Source organism: Pavona decussata, unplaced genomic scaffold (genome assembly GCF_977016875.1).
Source record: "Pavona decussata unplaced genomic scaffold, jaPavDecu1.1 SCAFFOLD_273, whole genome shotgun sequence".
Lineage (NCBI taxonomy): Eukaryota > Metazoa > Cnidaria > Anthozoa > Scleractinia > Agariciidae > Pavona > Pavona decussata.
The window spans coordinates 1,371,970-1,378,841 of NW_028145675.1; the positions used below are offsets into that span (position 1 = coordinate 1,371,970).

General features: G+C 39.6%; 1 protein-coding gene across 1 annotated transcript in view; it reads left to right on the forward strand.

Annotated features, from left to right (window-relative positions):
* The first annotated feature begins 3,141 nt into the window (after nt 1-3,141).
* The window catches only part of LOC146455530 (uncharacterized), a 105,878-nt gene continuing 102,147 nt past the window's right edge, over nt 3,142-6,872 (forward strand). Inside the window, exons 1-2 of the mRNA XM_085094222.1 lie at nt 3,142-3,464; nt 3,598-3,689. The gene's annotated coding sequence lies outside the window, so the exon portion shown is untranslated. The remainder of the gene's footprint in view (nt 3,465-3,597; nt 3,690-6,872) is intronic.

Genomic DNA, 6,872 nt, shown 5'->3' on the forward strand with positions numbered 1-6,872 from the left:
GTGCAAGCGTGTGAAAATGTGCAGTAATTGCATAATTTACAATATGCTAATTACACTTGACTATGTTACACAATATGTTAACCAATTAAACAGTATTGCAATATGTTACAGTTCTGATGTATATTGTCATGTGCTGATGACATAATTATACTGCAGAGTGATGTGGTCAGCTGGGTTAATCCTCGAGTTGCTAGAAACAATTCAGTAATCAAGGGGTGATAATTTAGATTGTCTTCTTCGAATTGGCTGTTGCATACATAGAGAAACCATGGTTGATTTGCCATCCCAGGATCTATTTGGTACTGTATCTCCCTTGCAGTTGGGTTTTAGGGTGTATTCCCAGTAGCCCCATTTTGGCATCCACCAATGGGGGAAAACCACCATACCGATACAGGTGGTGATGGACATCTGTATTAAAGGGGGACAGGTAAGACAATAATATTTACATGTAACCTCCAAGGTTTCTGCACATGCATGTGGTTTCTACAGGATCTTAGTGTATCATTACATTGTTCACCCAGTGCTACTGAACTCAACTTCCCAATTTTTTGCACAAGAGAATAAGGACCTGAATGTCTTTTCACGTAAGTTAATCTCCCCGTACAGACGAGACAAACACCCTTGCAACCGCTCACACAAACCTGGTAGCTCTATTCACAATAATGTTGAGCAATCTTCTTCTGAGATCTTTATAAGCTATCCTTTCCAGTTGCAAAATTTTCTTATCTAAAAATTTCTTAAGGACTCAAGCCGTTTTCCTTGTGTATGCATTTAAACCATTTGTGCATTAAAATTAAACTTACAGGAATAACTTCTTTACGCGACATTTAAACAGAGGGAGAATTCCATAAAATAAACATGCTGTTTCATTCGTAACGACGCTTTCAACAGTTAATACGCATAAAATGTGGGACAAATACTTTTAATAAGCTTACATTAAAGTTCCAAGCCGATCTTGAGAAATAAGCTTACATCCTGGGCTTTCGCGATGACGGTCGTGAAACATTGCGTGGCTTCTAGTTTCTTCAGAACTGAACAAGCATCGAAATTGACATCTACTATCTTGTCGACGTACACTATCTTCCTGAGACGACAAAAAGCATAATCGTTCGCTACATTACAAATCATATTCCCCACTACATACACTTGCTGCTGGTAAGATCTCAGCTCAGCTGAGAACATGTCGCTCGCATTTCCAATGCTGACCGCTCTACCAACTTAAAACAAAGCTGGCACCTCATTCCAGCGGTCTTGATTAATCGTAGTGTTCAAACTTCCGCGTACTACCGCAAAAAAACATGCTAACAGTAAATAAACAATAACTTAATACGACTGCGTTTTCCACCGTCGAGTCGCCACAAAATAGCATGAATCGCATGAATCCTTCGCATTTCGCGCATGCTCGTTACGGTTTTCGAATGATTGACGGATTTCTTAACTGGGGCGATCATGTCCTTCCGAAAAGCGGCAAGATCGAAGGTAGCTGCCAGTCCTCCCTGTACCATACCATACCATCAAATTGTGTAACCGTCCCACAATGAATGAGAAACGATTAAGTGGCCTAGGGATGCTGCTCATTCAATTCGTAGGAAGAAGCACATCTACAGTGAACCTGAGGTCATTTATCATATATAACAAAACTGGCCTAAATGACGGAACCTTACGTTTCGTCTGAAATATATATTTTGTTGGCTACAAGACTAACTTGAAAATTTACGATGGATTGAAAAAGAATTTTTTGAACTAAAATCCCACTGAAGACATCTTTTACACACGAAACAGACTGATCCGGTCAGTTAGCAATACCTGTTTAGTGTACTAAGGCCGAGATATGTGTATCAACTTAACAAAACCTCGGAAATATTGCTGTAAGTTCTAAAAATACCTGTCATTTTACATTTGATCGAGATTGATCGAGATTGATTTTTTTGGACGATGATATCTCGTGGAGAATGCTGAAAATAGCATTTCCGAACGTCTAGATTCCAGGACCCCCCTCTCCTCCCCCGCCCCCCCCCCCCCCCCCCCAGAAGCTTGCGCTTCCGGCTCTCGCTTTATTGCATCCATGCAATAATGGCCCGCTTTCCATTCGACTGAAAATTCCGGAAGTTCCGAGCCAGGAATTGCAGGGACCAAAATTTCTCCAGAATAAATTTCGCAAATTTGGGTATACCTTACAAGGTTGCCTTGACGTCTAGGAAAATCGGAAGCACCGCAAAGTCCGGGCCAAGTAACCGCAGCGTGAGTTTATTGAGCTATTTTCGCCTTTGTTGTAAAGTCGGTTGCGGATAAATAGAAAATGTCGCTCCATTCAACATTTGAATTTTCTGAAAAATTCAAACCGAAACGTTTGGCGGAATGGAAAGCACCCATGGCTTACACCATTACATCGGGAATCATAAGTATTTTGAGGTCTATCGGAATCAAGAGACTAGCTTGCTTGGCAGGCGCTCGAAAGGAGAAAGGGAGGGGGCGAATAGGGCTTCCCGCTCTCTCCAAGCACTTCGCGTGCGCGTCTAATCGTCTCTTTGCAGTTACACGGGTTATACGCTATCGAGCGACAGGCCATTCGGATTTGAGAGTCATTTTAAAAATAAGACTTAACTTTGTATATATTTTAACTAAGGCCTTATAATTTTCAAAACTTAAGATTATTCTTTTTCTCTTATTTCACCATTGCAGACGTCGAGGGTCGTCTTTTCCAGGTGTTGACATTGTTGGCAGCAGGGCAAAGAATCAATATGCGCCCCCACTATCCAAACTCCTGTAAGAGCAATGGTCTAAGGACGTGGCTGATCTTCACAGCGAAAATATTACTCCAATATGTTAGCCTAGTTCCACTCCCCGATTTTTCTCCTCGCCCTATACTCAACTTGGAAGCCTGCTATTTTATGCATACCGATCACGACAATTCAAGAAATTTGTCGAAACAAATAGTGTTATTTGATTATTATTGGACCTGAACAACCATTTTACTTTGGAATTGTTTCGCTCAACGTTATACGTGTGACAATCTACGAACAGCATAAAACAATAGAACTTGTCCCATTTCCCGTGATTTTCTTTTCAATTTCCATTTTTTTTTTCATTTAAGCTCACTCACGCGACGCAAGGAAGCGTAAACATGCCAGTGCCCAAAGACTGAATCGAAAATGGCGTCGAACTGATAGGAGAGGCTGCAAGATTGCATCCAGCATGTTTTAAGCGGTGGATCTGGCTCGCGGAGGTATAAACAAAAGGATTTCGAAAGGAAGGAAGGAAAAGCTGAATTGGGATTTTACTGTAAACAATAATATCCAAAAGATCGGGCAGAAAGAAGCGAAAAGAATACCGCAAGGTTGGTTCTGGAAGACTGATTTTCAATTTGCTGTTCGATTAGACTTGCACATAAGAACAACTGTTGCCTCCTAACAACTGATAAAGTAATCCCCGGACTAAAATCTTGATCTACTTTTTTGATTCCGGTAAGTTGGGGTGAAACATTAGGAAATTGAGCCGATAGCGTCCTTGGATTCACTTTCGGTTTTGTAGCGATTTATCTTTGCGATATGAGGTTAGATAAAATAATTCATTTTTTGCTTCTCGTTCCTTCATCAGGAATCGACACACATTCCATTTGTTTTCCTTTTTTGCTGTAAAGATCATACACTGAATCCCACTCAAGATCAAGGGCCGTACAACTCTGACAAGTAAGTGAAAGACCTATAGAAACTCTCTTAAAGTAGCCAGGTGCTGCTACTGTGTTGAAGACCAAAATTTATGAATTTTGTCAGGCGTAAGAGCGTGTTTTGTGCGACAGTGTTAACTTCGTGCGGCAAACATCGTTACTGATGTTCGAGAAACTCCGTCGCATCATCAGACACTGAAGCGGTGGTGGATTCGTAACTTTTATGTGCTTAAACGAGTGCATAAATTAATCGTTATTTATTGTGAATAAATCGTGACAAGTCATGCATGCTCTTTAACCAAGAAAACAACTACAATGTTTAATCATCGGAAATCCTGTCTTTTTGCTTTTAACTTTTAGGCTGTACATTGTTCCATGTTGGTTCCATTCTGTTTTTTAAAAAAACCTAAGTAGAACCACGAGCCGCGACTGAGTGGTTTCAGTGCCAAGTTTTGATCATTTTATGGTCGAAAGAACACAGACTATTGCAAACGGCTGTCGATTTATTTTATACAATAACATGGAAAAATACGAGCGGAATTGGCTTTTTCTTCAACTGAGAAAAGCGCGGGTGACAGAGCGAAAGTAAAAGCTCTCTATCAACTACAAACTCTTGAACAGTAATGAATGGTTTAGGTTTCGACATCAACCAAATAGACATCTGTAAAATTTAAATCTTGTAAATTTGTAATTGGTTTTATTTTTCCCTATGGCAAAAAAATTGTTAACCCTTCTTTACCTTGCTTTACCACTGACGTAATTTTTGTTGTTGTTGTAAACTTGCCGCCCCATTTTCAATTTTAGATCTAAAGTAAAGAATTTTCATTGTGTCTAAAAAGCAGTACAAATATATTGACTGATATCGGTTTTTTGTTGTTAAAACAATACAATTAAGAGCCAATTAGTTAACCCTTTCCCTACCGAGACTAACTACAGTGGGTCCTCAGCTCATAACTTGGTCAGTATTTGCTCAATTACAGTGAACTAGTTTTGTCAGTAAATTGGTCTTGGAAAGATCTTTGCATTTCAAGGGGAAAAAATGGTACTCTCTGGTATCTATGACATGGTTTACCACCCCTGGGTTGAATGTTTTCATTTTATGTATTTACAGACTCGGACATATCTCAGAGTGTTCTATGCATTAAAAGCTACGAAATAAGCTACAGTTTTGAGGAACACCTATCACATGAGTCGATCAGTGAAATTTTTTAGTTTTAAATTTTGTTGTTTTAAAACAGTTTGTATCAAAAACCTGAATTTCTTCAGTTACCTTGATTTTAGAAATGAATTACACTCATCAACACTGACTGCTTTTGAGACGCCTTTCAATAACATACGATCTCTGAACTTCAACCCCAGCTAACGATTTGTGTGTTTTACTGCCGTCAATCATAATCGCGGCGACAATCGACTGACCACAAAAAATACAGAAACCGACAAAGTGGGTCGCAATCTGCCAATCACAGCGCACGAACATGACCTTTCGACCCCGTTGAGCCAAACGTCGTTGTTTTCTAAGAGGTCCGCTCTAGTAATTGACGGCAGTGAAAAGCGAAACGGTTGGTTGAATTTTGAACCTCAGAGTCTGCATGTTATTGAAAGGCGCAGTAAGACATTTAAGACTTTTAAAGGTAACTCTTGAATAGTGCAGGGACCACGTGTACAAACAGCAGCAAAGTGTAGCCGGATCTTTGTGTAGATCAGGATCAGCAATGTTGAATAAAACTTAAAATTAAATGCAAGGCTGATCGGACAGCTAAAATAATTTTATTGCCCAATATTTCGGTTAGACAATACTAACCTTCTTCAGGGGCGGCAAAAAGCTAATTAACAATTGGAAATAAACGGTTACAATATTTAAAGACGATACAAATGGAAAGTTGAGATGTGATTGGTTGATAAATAAAGAAAGCTGAAACGTGTACAGTAGACAGATTAAGTTTCATCGCGTCTGTTCATTCCATAGGGTTCAAAAGTCTTGCCCTTGGAAATTAGAAATGCTTCCCTAGCTTTCCGAATGCCGTCTCTGTTGGAATTAATGAGTTCTAGGGGAATGAGTTCTATGTTGTTGATTGAATGGCCAGGAAGAGTGAAGTGGTCTGAAACGGCGGTAGGTTGATCAATGTGACGTTGCTTAAGGGCTTTTTCGATCGGCGTCTGTGTTCACCAAATCTGTCGCTTAGATGTCGTTAAGTCTCTCCTATGTATTGTACCTTGCATCTGGAGCACGGTATCATGTAGATGAGATTTGAAGATGAGCACGTGATGTGATGTCGTATGGATCTGTGTTCGTTTGTTGAGAAAAAGGTGTAAAATGTGGTTCCCTCCGTAATAAAGGGACACGTTTTGCACCTATTTCTGTCACTTTTAAGAGCGGCTGCCTGTAAGAATCGAAAACTGCAGTTCAGCGGCCACTTGGTCGAATTTTTGATATTTCGTCAGAAGATACCCTTGGATTAACTATTTTCGAAAATCATATTTTGAATTTCGAAGGTATTTATTTTTAGAGAAAATTGCAAGAGTTTAAAATGCGATCTAGGTGCAGCCTCGGGCCGATGAAAACCGCGAAAATTTAGGTCAAAGGACGAAGCCCCCTTCACGGTGTAAAATAACCCAATGAACTTGAATTTTTACTCAAACCTAGGCCAACCATCCTGCAAGAAAATCAATACAATAAACATTGCAAACTCGGTGGCTGCTTTCCAAAGCATGCAGGTTTGTGTACGCTGCTCAAAATGGCCTGGAAACTAATGCTAATTTTCATAAAAATAAAAGTGTTTCTGGTATGTAATATTCTCTAAATTAAATCTTATATCTCAAAAGACGAAGAAAAGAACTTTATTTGTTCCGAGTTTCAAGCTCTAATTCAAACTCTTTCCCACTCAGGGAAGATCCTTGCGATACTTGCGGCTCACAATTTCACGTCACGAATTATGAGATCAAAACCGGTTCACAAACACTTGACATCTGGAGGCCATGAATGTTTCCAAACATCACATATTGGGCCCTTAAATTAATCAGACTGACTGAAGACACATTTCATACTCTTGCAATTTTCTCTAAAAATAAAATACCTTGGAACTTTAAAGTGTGATTTTCGAAAATAGTTAATCCAAGGGTATCTTCAGACGAAACATCAGAAATTCGACCAAGTGGTCGGTGAAATGCAGTTCTCGATCCTTACAGGCAGCCGTTCTTAAAATGG